At 41.8% G+C, this 21419-nt stretch overlaps 1 long non-coding RNA gene across 1 annotated transcript in view; it reads left to right on the forward strand.

Moving 5' to 3' along the window:
* Window positions 1–19455, forward strand: part of LOC148883838 (uncharacterized) — a 30476-nt gene extending 11021 nt beyond the window's left edge. Inside the window, exon 3 of the long non-coding RNA XR_016118556.1 lies at window positions 19164–19455. This is a non-coding gene — a long non-coding RNA (uncharacterized LOC148883838). The remainder of the gene's footprint in view (window positions 1–19163) is intronic.
* Window positions 19456–21419: the final 1964 nt, after the last annotated feature.

Genomic DNA, 21419 nt, shown 5'->3' on the forward strand with positions numbered 1-21419 from the left:
GATTAAACGTGCGAGATTCCTTTTTTTTCAAGCTAGCGTAACGCATTGTGGAAGAGCGCGGCAATGTTGTGTGAAATGAAGAATCAGCAGCTAAATTTTTGTAAATGATTTTTCACCCTGATTTTTTTCCCCTTCATTTTCATACCGCGTGTCGCCACGGCAACAGCGTTGAATGAAGTCAGCTTTGGAACATTATTCGACGAAACGGTTATTAACGAGACAATCGGATCAAATATCAAAGAGGAAATCTTGATTGCACGACCGATATGAAAGGCGAAAAACATTCTAAAGAAAATTGCATGTTTTCATTAAATGGGACACAATGTTTTATGGGCAATTGTCGCCTCCTCTTTTTTCTTTGTGTGGCGTAAGCGCAGCGTGAGTCACCGCCGTTGAGCACCTCTTTGTCCTACGTTCTCACTGTGATGCCTCCTATTCGCTTCAAGGTCCTGGAGTGTTTCGTAGCGCTTTTTTAAAAGACACTTTGGAAAAGATTTTCACTTAAATCATTGTCTCGAAAGCCAGACAGCTGTAAAATACTCTTTTTTTTCTCCTACTTTCATTGACCTTCCCGGAAGCGTCTGGAAACAGGAAGGCCGGTTAAAGTGGAAGGTTTGAAGTCACCCTCTCAAATGTAGTGACAGTGTTCCTGAGCTCTTATTTCTCCAGTGCCAATCAACTGTCCACATCCCGCATCTCTCCTCCAAACTTATTTGCCTTCGGCGCCACCTTTTTCCCATCCCCTGGCTCCTTTCTCCTCTTTCATTAACCTAATCGCTCACCGTCTGATTTCCTCTCCGCCTCTTTCCACCTTGCCCGTCCGCGGGTGCTTACCGGCGTGTCCCGCAGGGAACAATGGTGAAGGTGAGCCAGCCGATTAATGTCCGACTGATGTACTGCCCACTCCTGTGGGATGACCTCCATTCGGTCCCGGCAACCCCAAGGTCAGTCAAGAGTATATGGGGAGCTGGCCCTGCGTTTTGAGAAGGGCATCAATTCTTTTATTTTCACAAGGAGGATCATAACGGGATTACAGATTTGCATATGACGTGAATTTAGTCTAGATCGTGTCTATTTACAGTGCAGCTTCATTATTAAGTAATTCACTGCCGGATATGTGCAAAATGTGTCCACTCCAGTGCCAAGCTTTTTGTCACTGTCACTCAAATTCCAGGACCCACAGAATATTGATTTTTAGGACTACATAAACATTCAAAAAAACATTAGAAACCTTAGACTCTCTTTTTCCATCAGAAACAAAGAGTTAATTCCTAAATTATATGAGTTTGAAATGAGGGCGACTGTCCAAAATGCAATGCTATACGTACATATTGGTTTATAGAGCGCTTTAACAACAGCTAATGCTGGAACAAAGCGCTAACATGGTAAAAAGGGAAATACTGCCCCAAGTGTAAAAACATTGCCAGAGGCCATGGCTAGCGCTTTACTGACACCCAAACAAGAAAAAAACGAATACTGGAACGGCACTCTATATCATAGTTTCAGTTCCCGAATAAATTCTTGAATGGCAGTGAATGAGTTAATCACCAGATGGCGACACGATTATTTTAAGCTAAAGTCATCACACAGCTTGTTATTTGTTGGCAAATTCACATTCACGGTCACCGTGTTTTTTTCCCGCACCATTCATCAAAAAAAAAAAGAAACTCTGCTCTTATTGGACGTAGTTCGGATTATAACAATGATTCTGCAGCAATGTACCCGCATAAATTTTTTGGGTGTTTTTTATTAACCCCTCCCCCTATCTCACTCTCCAGCCCCTAGACGCATAATTGGCATGACTTAAAAAGTTTGAGATGAGGTATTACTTTAAATTATTCATAAGCCTGTTCATCAGGGAAGCGCTCGCTCTCCATTACGTTATTGGTTTATGCAAAGTAGGAAACTAACTGGCTGCCGGAATATGAGCGTCGTTAAGTGCACGGTCAAATGGGTTTTGGTTGCGTGTCACTTGGACACACAGACAAATTTGACCGGACTCAATAATAAGGAAGAAAGTAGGAAATATGAATAGTAATGCGTCGGTTTTTGAACATCTCGGTTCTTGTCTAATTCGCTTTTCAAACTAAAATGTTTTTTTTATGCCCCGGTATACAACCGAAATTCAGTTCTCAACCCAACTGAGCGCACCAGAATACGCCACTGGACTACCCTCTGCTTCTTTATACGTCACTTCATTATACGTCATGTCCTCGTGTCGTGCCTTCCTCATTGTGACCGACGCATTAGTCTTGTTGAATCAAGTTTTTTTTTGGCAAAAAAGCAGACGTGTTTGGCTGAGATCTCTGCAAATCTGACGTTATTCCCGTGTAGCGTTCCATTGTGAGTCAACGTTGTTTGTTTTGTTCAATCGTGATTACAAAAAATCAGACGTGTCTGGTTGAGATTACTGCAAATAGAACTGAATGTTAATGTTAGAATTGGTGAAAATAAAACATATTAGTTTGTTTTTATAGTATTTTACAAATGATCTGCTCTATTAGTGCGTGCTTATTCAGTTTATGCTGTAAAATAGATTAAAAAGTGCTTTTAAAACGTTTTCTAGACTTGGAACGGATTAAACATTTTAACATTGATTATAATGGAAAGTGCTGTTTCAGTTTTCGAAAGAATCGGTTTTGGAATGGATTGTGGTCGAAAACCGAGGTACCACTGTAGTTTTAAAATGATTCAGCCCCTGTTGTAATGTGGATGTAACATCTCTACATGGACTTTGTGTGTAGATGAATTGAATACCTTAGTAAGTCAGAAAAAAAATTGTTTTTAATGTCTAGAAGGAATGTGAGAGTGGAATAGTCAAAGGATTATGCCATCATTCCGGCGAGGCCGAGGTACAGTACAGTCAGTACATGCACAGTTGCATCATTGGGAGTAAGACTTAGAAAGAAAATCATCAGATCGGCTTTGACATTGGCCCCTCCTTGGTGATAGAACGGTGCAACCGTACTCCAGTTTTCAGAGCATATGAAATATTGTTCGGTTGGCACCACGGCGGTATTTCTTTGAACGGCAAGAAAGCACGGACGTGGATTTGCCCGGTTTGTTTGTTGTTGGTACGCCGTCCTCTGCTGCACCTCGTCTGTTACGTAAAGCATAAAGCATTCTCTTTGTTCGCCGTCACGGTACCGGTTGAGGGTCCCTGGCGCCAAGAGTGATGTTAACGCTTTCATTGATCGGTGCTGGAACAGTTGGCAGCTCAGGAGAGGAACACTGCATGGTATTTTATTTGTATTTTTTGGTCCCCCTTTGTATAAACATCTTGCGAGATGACTTGAAGGCGTGTTTGTCTGAGTCGGCAAAAGTTCACAAAATAAAATATGCCATTACTAGAATGTCAAATAATGGCCTTAGGGTGTCGAATGAAACCAATTTAGATGCCCAGGCACCCTAATTTCTCGGTGGTACACTGAAAAAAAAAAATAAAGGTTGCACACAGGCTTTCGAGAAGCGCAAATAAAAATGACTCTCTGCTTAGGTGCATTTTTTGTGAACATAGCCTAAACATCTATTTTTATCGGAATACCACCGCCCAACTATCGTTTATTCTCCTACTTTTAGTTTTCAGTGCAGCACAAGTCTACATTTGTAATCATAACCTGCCTCAAAACTACTTGTACTCTGGCAATTGACTCTTCATGATTCAGACTTGATCTTAGTTTTACTCCCTGGTGCTTTCTACTATCTTGGTGACTGCTTTTTTTCCTGTTAATGATAGTTGTCCATGTTAAGTGCTTTGTTACAGCTTCATCTGTTGTTAAAGCGCGATATAAATCAATATGTATTGTATTGTATTATATAATAGTGTGATTTTCTGAACGAAACTTGGGCCAGAGGAGGCTTCACCAGCTTACTAGTTTGACCGTTAAAAATGTTTACGCTGCAGTCAAGGTGACTGCAGAAAAGTTAAAGTGACCATTGCAATAATTTTCCCTGGTGTCACATCGTAGTTGTTCTCATAAAGGATTAGGATATGATACATGCATTTAATTTACCGCCTTGGCACTTTTTTTCCGGTTGTTTATCACTGTTTAATATTCTCCTGCAGCACTCAGTGTCTTGTTTTCCGGAATGTCATTTCATTTTATCTCCTCGTCTCTCCCCCAACTTTGCTCATTCCTTCAAGGTGACGCTTGCACTTTTTCTTGTTCACTGACCGACATTCACAAACCCGGGAATCAGTTGCGTCTCCTGACTTTGTTCTATAATGACACCTTTATCCAGTGGGGTTATCGTGTTGTTTAGGGCAACCCAGGGGATACCTTTCAGTGGACACGGGCCATATGCCTCTTCCTGATGGTCATTTGTTTATCGCACCATCTCTGGAGACGTTAGATTCAACCGCGAGTCGGAAGAACCACAGCTGCGTCGACCCAGAAGGGTTCACCGATGATTTGGCCCAGCTGTGGATCTCCGTCCTTTGAGGCGAGGGTCCCCAAAGAGTTAGTTGCTTCGATCCAGACCCACATTGAGCACGGGAAATCCCGGTCATCCATGAATGACTGCAGCCGTGAACAGTATGTTATCATATATGGGTAGTACTGCAAGTTCGAACCTCTACCCCACAGTTCTGAGGTTCTGGGTTTGAAACTCAGTCCTCAATCTTCCTTTGTGGACAAAGAGGATTTTAATATTTGGTTTGGATTAGATTAGCCTGTATTAGTCTCGCAGAGGATAAATTTACATTTCACAGCAGCAAAGTTATGAAAGTAGGAGAAGTCGAGAAACAAAATACAGGAGCTGCTGTAAAGGCAGCCACTCTCGAGGCACCATCTTGAAGTAAAAAAACAACAAATAAAGAAATAAAAAATAATTTAACAACACAAAAAACACACATAGTCATTCAATCTTGAGCACTTTCGACACCCTCTTTGTTGCATGAAGCAGTTCTAGATGAAAAAGGAGAAGAGCAAAGCATCCGTTTCACGAGTGGATCAGCGACATCGTGGTCAAATGTGCACGTCTGCTACAAGCTAAATGTACATGACGCTGTAACCTCCATTGACAAAAAGAGATTGTCTCACAAGTGCTGTCCCATGTAAATCCGCTTCAATTCCAAGCCGCGACAGTTCCACATGGGCATCCGCATATTTTCTCTCGCTACTCTTGTTTTCTCCCAGATTCCAAAAACACGCATTTTAGATTCAAAACCATCCATCAATGTGAGTGTGATTACGTGTGTGTATGCCCTGCAACTGGCTAGCAACTGTCACGGGAATGAACTATTGAAAATTAATGTTTGAAAGGGATGGAGACTATGACAGTGAAGCGCCAACTACACTGTGGGATTGGTCGCCAGCCACTCGCAAGGGTGCCCCTTTCACACTGGCCATCTCAACAAGCCTGATTCCTTCCACCTCCTAGCTCACGTCTTTCCGCTTCCACTTCACGAGACCAGGCTAAAAATAGCACTTTGGCTTTGAGCTCACATCCACAACGATAGCACAGAATGACCCCGGAGAGAACCAAGTTTTGTTTGCTACAATGGCTCCATTGCCAGTGACGCTTGTTGACGTCATTGATAGATCACGCAAATTCGGACATGAGTGTCGATTACTGCTTTTGAAACGCGACACTGCCAATCCGTAAGACTCTCAAACTGTGTAAATCCTAACTGTCAGTCAGTGCATAATAGGCAGCCACGTGAACCACTATACGTGGAGTAATTTGGATGCCCAAATTTCAATGCACACGATTGCACTTGACAACCACCTTCTCGTCACGCTAGCAACGTCTTTGCGCTGGTGACGAGGCTTGCCACCACACAGCTATAATTACAGCCGTGTCGACTGCAATACAAAGAAAATGAAATCACGTCTCCAGCTTCCTCCTACATTTCCTGTGCACGCATGACAAAAGCTGCAGAAGAAAGGAGAAAATAAAATAAATAAGTAGCAAGGATGCAGAAATTAAATGCCACTATGGGTTGGAGTTAACAAGTGAGCCTGTCAGAGCGCTTTAGCCTGAGCGGTGACATTATCAGAGGCGACCTACTCCGCCACTTGTGTGCTAAATGTACCACTGTACAAGTTGCACATTCAACATACCCCTGCTGTACACCGTGTCCCGCAAATCGTGTGCGACATAAGACACCGTGCTGACCTCGCCCTCGGCGCCATTTGTAAACACTGTACATGACGCGATTAGACTTCAACAATAAAAAAATTAAAATAAAGTCCCCTCTGCGGCACAGCTGACTGGCGTGCACAGGATTGCAGGCTGTGAAAAGACAAGTGTTCTGTTTTTAGTGAACCCCCGAAAAAAAGGTATCTGATGTTTTCTTCAAATAATCTTTAAGTCATTCACTGGCAGACATGTACAAAAATGTGTCCACTTCAGTGCCAGGGTTTTTGTCATTGTCACTCGAATTCCAGGACCGACAGAATATTGAGTTTTAGGACTACATAAACTGCAGGTTAAGACACTTTAGACTCTCTTCTTTCATCAGAAAAAAAACGAGTTGATTCCTAAATTATGTGCGTCTGGTGCTTGAAATGAAGGTGGTATACAATACATACATATTGGTTTATGTAGCGCGTTAACAGCTGAAACTGGAACAAAGCCCTAAAATGGAAAAAAGGGAAATTCTGCCCCTTGTGGAAAAGAAAAAACATTGCCAGAGGCCTTGGCCAGCGCTTTATCGGCACCCAAGCATGAAAAAAAAAAACAAACCCTGAACAAATTCGGGAATGGCGCTCTCCATAATATTTTCAATTCCCGAAAAAAATTGTGAATTGCAGTGAATGAGTTAATCCTAAATCTGATCTTTGAATTAATGATCATCACCATACTGATCTACAATGATTCTAAAGTCTATCCAGCAACATTCTTTTGACAGCGCAAATTATTGCGCATTCCCCCTTTTTTGTGTGGGGAATGTTGCAAACATCCCATTGTACTCCGTCTCCCGTCGTTCGCCTGTCACACTACAGGGTCGCTTCCTGTCTTTTCACCTGAACGAGCTCCCTAAAGTCATTATGAGACCGATCAACAGCGAGATCCAATAACGGACGCGCGCGTTTAACCCTTTGGGAGTGTTAAATGGCAACAAAGGAGCGAGTATAACAAGGTGAAGTCTAAGTGGACCTCCCAAAGGGTGAGAGAGTGCTGGAAAGGGTGTCGACCGGCTTGCCCTTTACAGCAATCATAACCATAACGCGAACCCGTGTTTATTGCGACGGATACAGTCCACAACGGCCCAAATAAATAAAAGTCTGTGCTATTGATGCCTTTGGAAAACATGAGTGCAGCCTCTATTGTGAAGAAATGTGAGTATAAATGAATTCAGTGAAGGGCTGTGCATGTCACTATCGCCCTTCAATAGAGCTACGTCTGAATCAATCAATTGCAAGTGTGGTGTGATATCACTACACGTCCACTAGAGGGTACCGTCAGCAAGGAAATAACTTGCGAATAGCAGAAACTAAAGAAATACTGTCATTAAATTGTTCGAATATTAACTATGAACGTGTGGATCCATGATAACCTCATAAAATTGCAATATTGCTATTTTTGTGAGCATTGTAGCTGTCTAACCTTAATGATATCTATCTATTCTTGAAAAGTCCGTCTTGAAAATGGCTTTAACAGTAAATCTGCAACAAAATCCATTTCTTCTCCTCTTTCAACCATTGTGGGTTGACACAACCGCTATTAAATCAACACAACAATATATTTGCTTGAGCAACTCACAACAGATAGTGTGCTAACTCTGAGCAGTATGTACTCATCACTAGCGGCTACCGATTGGCTCGTAACTAGCCATTCATGTGACAAGCCAATCATAGTTTGCAAAAATGTTGATGTTTCCATTGCCTTACAGCAGGCCTTGGGTTGCCAGCTTGAACTGTGATTGGGTAAAGCAACTGTTTCATCGACGTTGATTTTTATGCTCCAGGGCCTGCACAACTGATTGTGAAGGCGTAGATTTCTGACCCTGACAACAAATGATGACTGAAATGTGATTGGTTAAACGCTTAAATATGAAAACACACATCTGGAAGCAGCTCAACAGGGGAAAGCAATCAAAGGAATCTGAAAGACGATTTGGAATTATTTTTAAAGAATTCATGGACACAAAGTAATTCACATTAGTCTGTGATTCAGATATTTTTAGGCCAGCAGAGAAGGCCTTGCAGACCCTAACCGAATGAATTCCTTAGTAAGACAGACACAGACTTCAGAAACAAATTCTACTCTCATGTCGACCTCACAATGAACCACGCTCTGTTTGCGCCCTAATACATTTTTTCTCAATGAGATCAAAATAAATAAATTGAGCAGAGAGAATAGCTCATTACTGAACGTGGACATCTAATTGGTGTCGTTTAGTCTGCGGCATATGCAGGTAACTTTTGAGCCCACACGGGTCACTGCTAAATTAACTGTATGATGATGCCATCTGTTTTCTGTTGCCGGCATTTTTATTTAGTCGATGATAATAATAATAATCCTCAACAGTAGCTAAAATGGAACTGTATAGTGCCACTTAGCAGTTTTTTTTTTTTTTTTTTTTTTTTTTTTGACAACGATACTAGTGCAGCGTGTTCTACCGGAAACAAATTCCTTGTGTGTTCTACATACTTGGCAATAAAGATGATTCTGATTCTGATTCTGATTCTGATAACATTAGGGTGGCACAGTGGTGGAGTAGTTAGCCCGTAGCTTCGCAATGCAGATGTTCTGGGTTTGATTCCAGCGCCGTCCGGCCTTTCATATACTATGCCAAGGACTGAAATTACGTCTGTTAAGCTAGTCGGGCTGAAATTGCAGTATGCCTGTAAAGCTATTTAAGCTTCGTGAACGTTTCTCCTTGAACCAAAGAGCCAGCAAGTCGCGCCATGTCGTCGAAAGACGTTCTTAGCCTGTGATCCTTCAGGTCGGGTCGGTTGGCAGTACCCCCGCGAGAGTCTACGCCTCATTCGGCAAGCCTAAACCACCTCATATTTCGGATGCAGTGTCAATGCGCAAACGCGCTACATCAAGCGCCTCTTCGACCTTCATGTTGAATCTTAAAGACTCCCGAGTTTCATGTGTGCGCCATTCGCGCTGCAGTGTCGTTCTCGAGTGCAGATCTTTGAATCACCCCCCACCCACCCTCAGCCTTTCCGAGATTAAACAACGGGCGAATTGTCACGTTGTCGTCATTTTTTATGTAATTTTTTTTAATAGGAAAAAAAGCAAAGCTTTTATAGCTTTTGAGTGCATGTGTGTGATGCGCAGCTCTTGGGTTCATTTGTGAAGATGCGTTCAGATATAACTTGTCAGCTGTCATCTGGCGAAAAAAGATGAACATTTTTTCCATCTTTGTCAGATGCTCAAGTAGACGTAGCTGCGACGCTAGGTTTGATAATATCTCGGTGAAGTAGCATGTCGCTCATATATTTTTTATCTGTAAACTAAGCCTCACATCCATCCAGATGTCTGACTCTAAGCGCTTTAGAGTCGTAGTTAAGTTGGAAATACTAAATGCTAGCATACTGGAAAACACCAAGATCCACCCGCACGATGCAATTTTGTCCCTCCGTCCAAGCATGTGCCCTCATGAGGAGTGCTAGCTCAGATGAACACACATTGCAGAGTGGGTTTACCTGAGATGGGTAGTGATTGGATTTGGATTGGATTAGCCTTCATTAGTCTCGCAGTGGAGACATTTACTTTTCAAAGCAAGCAAAGAGATGAAAGTAAGAGGAAAGGAAAGGAAGAAGTAGAAAAACCAAATACAAGAGCTGCTGTAGAGGCAGCCACTCTTGAAGTGAAAACAAAAAAAAACTAAATAGCAAATAATAAGACACAAAACAAAAGACACAGACAGTCATTCAATCTTAAGCGCTTTATGAACCCTCTTTGTTGTAAAAAGCAATTCTAAATGAAAGAGGAGAGGATTAACGCGCCCTTTTCACCAGTGGATCCGGGACGTCGTGGTGAAATGTGCACATCTGCTACAAGCTAAATGTTTAAAGCAAACACGAAGCTGTAGCATCCATTGACAAAAGAGATTGTCTCACATCTCTTGTCCCACGTAAATCCGATTCAATTCCAAGCCGCGGCAGTTCCACATACGCATGGGTGCTTTGCGCTGACGCTCCTTTCTTCTCATCGCGGGCTCCTCAAGCCTTGCATCCATCAATTCCAACACTGACCATTCCGCTGCGGCAGTTCCACATATGCATGTTCCAAAAATGCAAAAAAACAATCTGTGTTCCACACGACGCAAAACAACCCAAAGTGACAAAAGCTTTGATCCTCTCCTCTTTCATCTAGAACTGCTTCATGTCATCACAAAGAGGGTACAGCAAGTCGTGAAGAATGAATGTCTCTCTGTGTCTTTGTTTTGTCATATGGTCTCTATGCTGTCATATTATTTGTTATTTAGTTTTTTTTTGTTCTTTTGACTTCAAGACGGCGCCGCGAGAGTGGCTGCCTTTCCAGCAGCTCATGTATTTTGTTTTTCTACTTTCATTCCTTTCATCACTTTGCTGCTGTGAAATGTAAATTTCTCCACTGTGAGACTAATAAAGGCAAATCCAATCCAATCCAAAAAGAAAACACAAAAACAACAAGAAAAAAAAAAAGCAAGGCTCATATGAGTGCGCTTGCTGATGGCTGCCTACTCGGACGCCATCTTGGACTTATTGAGTGGTTGACTTTGAAATCGTTTTTTTCCCTCTCCATTATAAAATTAGGATCAGCCTCAAGATGTTATTCCGCTCTCTCCTTTCGACTTTCATTTCAAGACTAGATTTATTTTTATTCTTCTCGTCTGCGGCTTTGGGCTGCTTGCGTGGGTCTAAGATGAAAATCTGATTCCAGAAAAGAAAGGTGGTAGCAATCTTCAATCGCTGGAATATGTCGAGGGTTTGTTTGTTTATTGTAACTTTTGTCAAAAAAGATGACAAAACGCTCCTAAATAAATTTGAGAAGCAAAACAAGAAGCACCTTTGATACATATTTTTCCAATCGGAAAACAAACTCCATCATCATCACCGCTCAATCCCTCCCAAACGACCGCTCTAATAATTCCATTACAATATGATTTATTCATACCAAAGTAAAACAGATTTAAATGCTGCTTCTCAAATCTGACATTTGTCATCCAAAGTGACACAAGTACTGAGCTCCCATCAGATTATCATATTGATTCATTTTGTCTGACTGCGGTGCACCTTTGTCAGGATGAATAGGAATGAGTCAACCTCGTCCAATTAAGCTCTGCAGTCCTTGAAGAATCTGCAAGAAGGGTTGTGGGGGAGGCGCCAGGGTTATTTTTCAATGTTCTCATTTTCAATATTTCCCAATTCGATTCATCAACCTTGCGACTTTGGCGCTGCAGTAATTTAGCTGGGAATTTTCAAACACAGAATGTCAGATCTATCCTGGCAGGTTTGCTAACCAGTAGTCCAATGGGGTTGTCCATCCATCCTTCCATACATCCATCCATCCTTCTGTCGAAGCAGCAGCTTCAGTAGGGAAGCCCAGATTTCCTTATCCCCATCTACTTCTTCCAGTATCCTGGGTCATCCTCTGTGTCTTCTGGCAGTGGAGCATCCCCGGAACACCTCACCAGGGAGGCATCCAAGGGGCATCCTAATCAGATGCCCGAGCTACGTCATCTGGCTCCTTCCTCGATATGAGCTGGGCGGCAGCAATTGGGGTTGTCTGTTATAGAATGATGGGGGTCAAGATTATTAGTCTGTCCCGTCAGACATCTTGTCACCCCAAGTTCCCGTGATCAGTCCAAGAAATAATTCCAAATGATTGATTTTGCTCCAACATAACATTTCGAGCACTTTTGGACATAGTCCGAACGTTCAGGTTCAACGTGGCAGTGAACCTTGACGCTAAAATGACAAATTGCGCGTGAGTAGGAAGGGAATAATTACTGGGATTCCTCACTGGCACTGTCGCCCTGCACCAGTGCCTAATTTAATAGCTTTATTAGGACGGCTTTCAGTCTAATTAAACGGCGCTAATCTCGTTTGGCAAATATTGCGAGGTGCAAGTTCAAGGTGTTCCTGTGGGGGTGGTGGGGGAGAACCCTCGAGGTTCGCCTCGACGTCATGACAAGCCAGTTTTACAAGCGTGCGATGGCGTTAACATCTGCCACTTGTCTTGCTAAATATAATAAGTCTGTCAGACGGAATGACGTATTTATTCTAGGGGGCTGTGAATCAGATACCTGGGCCTCCTCCCACCACTCTCACATCGCAATGACAGAAAACATTAATACAAAACGACAAGGGCGATATTGCAGAATGCGACTCTGCCATGTACATCAACTGAAAGAATTTCCGAATCAGTCCGTATCTAATATGTCAGCATTTTGTTGACCCCTGACCACCATTGTTCCAACACCGCCAGAGCTGCAATTCAGCTCTTGTCAAAAGAACGGCAATTGGCACAGCATGCGATCCCCGCTGGAGCTGCAATCAAGTAATTCCCTTCGTAGTCTTCAGCAAAAATTTCAAGCTAATCACTGACATTGCACAGTTGGTGGGAATGCTGTTGTTGTGCGGGCATGAAAAAAATACAATTTTGTATTTATTTATTTTTTTGTTTTTTGTGACAGCATCAAACGCCAAAGTAAATGTGTCTTTCCTTCCAAAACCTGACCTGACAAATCTATTAAAGCCATGCAGTCGCCCATAACTCGGCCGAGGTTCACTGCTGACCATAAAATGAGTGAAATATAAAATGTCTGACTGGTCGGATTATTGGCGGCTCGGTGGTGGATTGGTTTACCCATTAGCCTCACAGTGAAACAGTTCAGGCTTCGATTCAGGCTGCACCTTTCCTGTGTGAAGCATGCATGTTCTCCCTGGAGTTGGTTAACATGTCCAACATGCAGTGCAGGGATGCAGCATTCAATTTTAGAGAGTTTGCATGTTCCTACCATGCCATGTGGGTTTTCTCCGGGTACCCCTATCTTCTCCCCCATTTCAAAAACATGCGTAGGAGGATGTGTTAAATGGAGTTTTTGTTGATACTTGCTCCTGAGCATCACTTGAGATCAATTTTCACTATTTTATGGCTACTGCTGCTCCAAGAGTTCCGTTTTCCAATCACGTTATGCATTAGCCTGCATGGTTTATCCAAATTAGCGAGACGTGGCATGGAAAACCCAATTTGTCCGACATGTTTAAGTATTCTCAAACTGGTGCTGCGCTGGGTGGGTCTGTAATGCATCTTTGTGATTTAAAAAAATCCTAAAAGCCTTCAATGATGAGAAATGGGGGTGGCGCGTCCAAAATACAATGCAATACATACATATTGGTTTTAATCGCGCTTTAACAACAGCTGAGGCTGGAACAAAGCGCTAAAATGGAAAAAAAGGGAAATGCTGCCCTCTTGTGGATGGGAAAAACATTGCCAGAGGCCATGGCCAGCGCTTTATCTGAACCTAAACAAGAAAAAAACAAAACCCGAACAAATTTGTGAATGGCGCTCAATGTCTTATCTTCAATTCCAGAATACATTTGTGAATGGCAGTGAATGAGTTCATATCATCGAACAATATTATCTCTGTGGATGCCATTTTCTTAATTTATCATATCGCAGTCTCGCAGCCATGATTCCAGTCTAAATTTGAAAAAATAAAATAAAAGGACACGGGGAAACTGCAGTGTTTGGCCTACAATTAAAATAATTCTTGCCGTAATTAAGCAGAATCAAATTAAAGCACACAGCGCTTCCTCCAAGGAGAGTGCTGCGTGCATAATTGAAATTTCGTAATGGTTTGCGCGATTAAATATGCATTAAGCGCCGTGGCATGCCTATCAGTCAGCGATGACGGCGGCGAATGGCTAATGTCGGTTTGAAAGTTTGCAGATGTCGCCCACCGCGCAGCGCGTCTTCTTTATCGTTCGTTGATCGCAATCGCTGCAATCGTCATATCGCCAAAGGTGTGTTTTGAACTGGGGCGATGCACCGTTGCCTCTAGATGCCTCCAATTGCTTTTGCCGACTTCAGAAAAAATATCGGTGAAGATCGAAACTTTCTTGCCAGGCATATTGATTGTCAACAATGACCACGGGGCAAGGCGGGGTTAAGTTCCAGAGCCACTTTCAAGCGACTATATTGTTTCAAACACTATCATCGATTTTTTTGCATGAACCTCGGCTCACTCTTGCTTGCCCGTGTACAGTAAGATTTATAATTCAAGCACAGTCGGGAGATGGGAAATGAAAAATTGATTTCAGGGGAGTGCTTGGGAAAGGATTTCTTTTCAATGTCTGATTTCCCATAACGCTTCAGCCGATCTTTTTGTCTCTCGCTAGAGTTTGAGGTGTGGTTTAGGATATGAACAGCGTCGTTTTTCATGGTCACACTTCACGCACATGATGCTAACATTCACCGAAATATGTTAACACAGTTCGGTGTTCAGGTCTCAGGAAAAAAGGAGGACATTAATCATTCAGACTTAATTAATGGGTTGTTGATTCATTTACTTCGACATTAATGGCATTTCAAATCATTCCAGAGAGCAATATTGATTTCATATTTGAGTTTTTTTTCCATTACAAACTTGGTCCCGGAGCCAATAAAACTCATTGCTACCACCAGAGGCATACTATTTTATTTTGTTTTATTGTATTTAATGTTTTTAGTAATTCTTGATTTTTTTTTCTTTCACTGCAATTCCCGAATTTATTCTGGATTTGAAAATATGACATGGAGCGCCATTCCTGAATTTGTTCGGGTTTTGTTTTTTTCTTGGGGCTTCGGGCGATAAAGTGCTGGTCAGACCTCTGCGAACGTTTTTTTCCTTCTACAAGGTGGCAGCATTTGCCTTTTGTACAGCCGACCCCACTTTCACCTCATATTACTCCAGACCCATATAACTTGGGAAGTAACTCTTTTTTTCTACTGAAAGAAGAGTGTAAGATTTCTTATGCTGCATTGAATATTTGTGTAGTCTAAATATTGTAACTTAATGTTTTGTGCGTCCTGGAATTTGAGTGAAAATGAGAAAAACCCTGGCACTGGAGTACATACATTTTTGCACGTTGTATGGCAGTGAATGAGTTAACATAAAATATGTGTGATGCCTCAATATAGGTTCGAAAACTTTAATTCTGATAATGCCTCAAGGTCTCGTGTCCTTGGCGCTCTGAAAAGGAAAAAAAAAAACTACAATCGGGGAGAAGTCCATCCTCGCAGCATGCAGCAGATAACCGACCAAGTTGTGAGCTCTGCCGCTATCCGTATCCCCCCACCCACCACCCCTCCGCTTTGGTTGACCTTGACCCCGGGTGACTCAATCACACAAGGACGCTGAGTTCTTGCGCCCCCGGCATTCGGACAACTGCCTACGTAGGCTCGGCCCAATCAGACATGATAAATGCAGATTGTTTGCGGCGTGACAGGCTCATCCGTTTCCGACTTCGCGGGCCTATTTTGGGCGTGATGCGTGGCGTGCCAGAGACAAACGACAAATGCCAAAAAGACAAAGAAAATTCACACGGAACAAAAGCTCGCCACCCGTTATCAGATGACAGCGAGAAGAGTTGATATTTTTCTTCACAGGGAGTTTTGGGGGGGGTCGCAAGTTGAGTTGAAACAACAAAGTACATTGAGAACGGAGTGAGGCAATTCAGGCGTCACCGGCGTCTTCCTCATCTGCTGGCTGACGGATGTATGCTGTCTGACACTCGCCATGGCAACAGCGCTGGGGCATTTGTTTTTGGCCTTGTGCTGATTTCTGACTTGCTTTGTATTAATTGTCATATAAATACATATTAGAATCGGGATTGCAGTCGAGCATCGTAGAAAGGTTTCAATTTTGGGCCATTTGGTTTCCAATCAGGGTTTAACTCATTCACTACTATTCGCGAATTTATTCAAGAATTGAAAATATGACATTGAGCGCCGTTCCCGAATTTGTTCGGGTTTTGATTTTTCATGGTTCGGTGCAGATAAAGCACTGGTAAAACCTCTGGCAATGTTTTTTTTCCTTTACACAAGGGGACAGCATTTCCCGTTTTTTCGATGTTAACACTTTGTTGCAGCTTCGCTGTGGCTAAAGCGCTATGTATATCAATGTGTATGTATTACATTGTATTTTGGACAGCCACCCTCATTTCAAGCTCATAAAACTCACGTATAATTTAGGAATTAACTTTTTTTTGCGGTGAAAGAAAAGAGTATGTGGTTTCTTACGGTGCATTGAATGTTTATGTAGTCCTAAAACTCAATATTGTGTGAGTCCTGGAATTCGAGTGACAATGACAAAAACCCTGGCACTGGAGTGACACATTTTTGCACGTCTGGCAGTGAATGAGTTAAATTCCGACCTCAGCCCTGTTTTGACTTGAGCAATGAAAAGTTAGATGCGCTTCAAAGACCCACTGCACTGACATACGGTGGACTCTCACCTCGACAATTAATGATAAATTAGCATTGCATCAATATTAAACAAAAAGAAAGATGCTAATTGGCTGCAATTGGTTGAAATATTCAGCGAGAGGAGCTCGGTTTGTGTGATGCGAGACAGCGGCATCTCTCTACCGGGAAGGAAGGCAACCATCCCGGTAGACTCAGACGTCACGGAGGGGGGTGGTTCGTGAAAGTTTAATGGAGGCTCGTTACGCATAAACCGAGAACTCCTTAAATGACGACCCTCGTTCACTCGGCCCCTGCATGCTGAATAAATCATTCCCTGCCATGGGACCGCAAAGGCTCCTTCGGCACCTGGATCTCAAGGCGTTCCCTAAAGACGACCCTCATTATAGAACTCGCCATAAGTCAGAGTAAAAGACCGAGAATCGACCACTCAAATATCGAAGTAGTTCTTTTTTGTGTGTCTGTAAGAATGTGTTGTACTTCCTCCCGGTGGAGTATAAAATTAGTTATTTTTATTAATGTAACTCATTCACTGCCATCCACGAATATATTTAGGACTTGAAAATATCACGTAGAGCGCCATTTCTGAATTTTTTTCAGGTTTTGTTTTTTTCTTGTTCGGGTGCCGATAAAGCGCTGGCCATGGCCTCTGGCAATGTTTTTCCCATCCACAAGGGGGCAGCATTTCCTAGCACTTTGTTCTAGCTTCAGCTCTTGTTAAAGTGCTATGTAAACCAATATGTATGTATTGCATTGTATTTTGTACAGCCACCCCAATTTCAAGCTCACATAACTCCAGACCCACACAATCTAGGAATTAACTTGTTTATTGTGATAAAATAAGTGAGTCTAAGGTTTCTTATGCTGCATTGAATGATTATGTCGTCCTAAAAGTCAATCTTCTGTGAGTCTACAAAAGAGGCGTCACAGAGATCCAAACATGCAAGGTGAGTTGCCGAGTTGTTAGCTTTCTATTTTTTTCCCAACCCCTCTCTCAAAAACGTAGCATTCACAGCCAGAGAAACGATTACTTTTTATCATCATCTCACACTCATAAAACCTTCCATCCAGCGCCAAAGCGTAACCAACGTTATCTGGCTTGAGAAAGCAGCATATAACAACAAAACAGGAGGTTGTGGCCTCAGAAGCTGCTCGCAATCGCGCCGGCGCCAGCTGGGTAACGACAAATGTTCACCTGTCAGCTTGTACAAACTGCAACAGAGTCCATTCGGTAACTTTAATGGGCTTTTGAGGCATTGTCGAAACAAATTCCCCCAAAAATGGCTGCTTCAAATCGAAATGACTGATGTCCTGTTTCTTTTTCTGTGCAAGTTTTTTAGTTTGTAGTTCAAGTTGATTGGTTAACTTTTACCCGAAGTCGATGTAATTATTTTGACCAAATAAACTGAAGCTCGTCGCCATTTTGGCCCAAAAACTAAGAATAATTTAAAAATCCATAACCATACTGATGCTGGTGATGCATGACTATTTCACGAAATTTGCGTTACTTTTGAATCCAGTCGTTCTAAGCAGTCGTGGGCCGTGCATGTAACTCCCAGGCCTTCAGTCGTGCTATGTCTGAATCGATTATCTGCGAGTATGGTGTGATATTACTACACGTCCACTCGAGGGTCCCGTTGGCCAGGAAATAACTTGTGACATGAAAAAAACTGAAGAAATACTGTCATTGAACTCTTCGAATTTTTAATATGAACATGTGTATTCATGATAACCTCATACAATTACAATATTAATTACTACTTTTGCTAGCTTTGGCGCTGTCCAATCTGAATGATGTCCGTCTATTCTTGAAAAGTCCGTCTTGAAAATGGCTTTAACAGTAAATCTGCAACCAAATCCATTTCTTCTCCTCCTTCAGCCATTGTGGTTTGACAAAATTGCTATTGAATCAACACAAAAATTTATTTTCTTCTGCAGCTCGCTACAGATACAGTGTGCTAGATCTGGCCAGTATGCACTTATCACTCGTGGCTAGTGATACCACGATTGGCGAGACTAGAGACTAGTCAATCATGTGACTAGTCAATCGTAGTTTGAGAAAACTGATTGCCAGTGCCTTCGAGCAGGCTTTGGGTTGCCATCTCGAACTCTGATTGCTTAAAGCAACAGTTTCATCAACATTGATTTTTCTGCTCCAGGGCCTGCACCAATTGTGAAGGCATCCAGGTAGATTTCTGACCGTGGTAACAAATGATGGCTGAAATTTGATTGGCTAAATGCTTACATACGTAAACACACATCTGGAAGCCACACAACAGGGGAAAATCAATTTGGAGGTATTTAATAAGAATTCATGGACAAAATATAATTCACATTATTCTGTGATTCTGAAATGTTTAACCAGCAGAGAAGAAGAAGTTGTGAAATTAGTATCGGGTCTTTTTTTTTCTTCAGTTCCTTCTAAGACATAGTCCTGAACTCCCTGACTTTGGTCCTCTTGCCTCCGTGGAGGTGTGCAGGTGCATGTGGCAACCGAGGGGGAGATAAACTTCATTAGAGAACCAAGCCTAATCTCCATTTTAACCTTACGCTTTACCCTGCCGAGCAAAGGACTCGCGGCACACTGAGGCGAGCTGCGGAATACCGATGAACGCTGCCAACCTCGCTAAAAGGCCGATGCTAATGCCTTCTCTCCTGGTACTTCTTGCAAAACATAAATTGCCCATGATATATTTCAGTATATTTTGTGAAGGATCGAATTGTCTTATTTAACAAGATATTTATTTGTATGTGACTATACTCTTGTTTTTTGTGATCTTCTTTTTTTCTTTTTTCTCAAAAAGGAGGATTAAGCAGGTGAAAAATCCCCGAGTGTTAGTGGTGTCTCAGACTCTCCCCAGTAAGCATCAGTGACTTTGGAAGGTTTGAGCCCCCCAGATCTACCATGTCAATGTGGGCCCACGCCAGCTCTGACACATCTAATCTCCGGGCTGCATGCCATCAAATGAGCCTTATTAGGACTTCAAGCGGGGCAAAAAAAAGGTGGGAAAGTCACTCACCTGAAAGGGACACAGTCTCACGAAAACAAAAGCTACAAAAAAAGCAGATGAGGTATTTTTTTGCCTGCTGAGCATGATCACAACCAATAAAATGATGCCTAATACAAATATGATAACTGGCTTTATATATGAACTGATGAAGTCAAGTGCAAATCACATCTTCTCATCATGCGCCGTGATTCATCATCTTGTCAAAACTTCCCACGTTTGCTCTCAAGATTAAATTCCATTTGTGAGCCCTTGCTTTTAAAACGAGCTCTCTCACACACACACACACACATACACACTCTCACATACAGGGTTTTTTTGTATGTAATTGAAAATTGCTTTGGAATTCCATCTTCTTCTCGGGCTTCCATCAGCAGGATGTGTAAAATATATCATCGAAGCGGCCTTCTGATAAGAAAACATGTTTATTCTGCTTAGTATTTATGAAACGCCTCCACATGGATTTTTTTCTTCTACCTTTTCCACCTTGAAGCAATAATCCTCCCCCTCCCTGTTAGTGTGCAGAATGATAAAAACACGAGGACGAATGAAACAATGTCACGTTCCCGTTGTGGATTTTGGTGGGAAATGTGGAGTTTTAGTTGTTCAAGATTATTTTGTTTTTTGTTTTGAGGATGTGAAGAGCAAAAAGAGAAGGTCAGCAAGGCAATTGCAGTTTCCGTTTACTAACAATATGGCACACATTGATTTCCACTGTATACTTTTGACGACATTGGTCACATTATATTCAAGTCTTTCTTTTTATCAGTTTCATTCATTTTACTTAAATTGTCTCTGTTACCATTTTTTGCATTTTATAGATTTTCAACTAACTTTTTAGCCAGTTTTTAAAATTGTTTTCCTCCACTTTAAGAAAAATGTTTTCAGAAAAATATACAAAACGTTTTAAAATTTGGGAGGAATCTCGTTACTGTAAAGTGTCCTTGAGAGTTTTGAAAGGCTCTTAGAAATAAAATGTATTATTATAATAAATGGAAGTCGAAGACTTCAGCACCCAATACATTGTGGGTGTGTGTCGCCCTCGTGTGGACACAACGTGGTACTACATTCAGGGAAAATACAACGTCAATCATATTATGAGGTATGAGTGACGTCAGCTAACAGAAAGTAGTTTTACTCCTCCCACCTTCTTCTTAATCGTTGACATCACAGGCAAAATCGTTTTGCATGGATTGCAAAACTACAAGCATAGAATGTTCGACTCTCTCTCAACCGCCATTATTTGGATTACATAACATGAAATGTGCTGCAAGTGTCATGTAATGCAACCGCCTGGTCATCCCGCATAATTTTTTAATCAAACATTTCTTTCCGAGATCAACACTCAAGGCCGCAGACACACCCTAAATCACAAATGTCGCGTGTCAGCTCAAGTGTCTCGTGAAAGGTCAGATGACTGATGAAAAGAAAGCAAAAGGACTAAAGTGGATCTTAATAGTCTCTTTGTAATGTGTTTAATTCCTCACATATTTGAAATTGAAACGCTTGTTTAAAAAAAAGAGTAATTCAAAAGCTATAATTTTTTTGTGGTCACTCCCAAAGACCACAATGAACAAAAAAAGGAAAAAAAAACTTACATTATTATTATCTGCCTCTCTACTCAAACCACACATGCTGTGTGAATGCAATGTGTCGTTTTCACACAAAGTCAATGCAAAGTTTTCACCACATCATTTCAACGGCAACCTGCGAAGTCACCAAACGGGCCAGACTGGCTACAAAATATATATTATTTCAAAATGTTAAGGAACAGTCTCAAGTGACAACAATGCAATTATTATTCTCAACTTATTTATTTTCTACCAAATACCAGCGCTAAAGAGGCAATCTCCTCACACTAAACAAATTGACCACTTAAGATGATTCTGATTCTGATCAACAACTTGGAGTGGGATCGGAATGTATAGCTTTTATTGAATGGCTTTCGATATTTAAAAAAAAATCACTGCACAGGTGTGTGGCCGGTGTCCCAAAAGTAAAAATGTGTGCTTCCAAAAAATAGGCATCCGTCTATAGGCCTGCATTGTGTGT

The sequence above is a fragment of the Hippocampus bargibanti genome, linkage group LG19, assembly GCF_051943395.1.
Source record: "Hippocampus bargibanti isolate YZ-2025 linkage group LG19, ASM5194339v1, whole genome shotgun sequence".
In the NCBI taxonomy this organism is placed as follows: Eukaryota; Metazoa; Chordata; class Actinopteri; order Syngnathiformes; family Syngnathidae; genus Hippocampus; species Hippocampus bargibanti.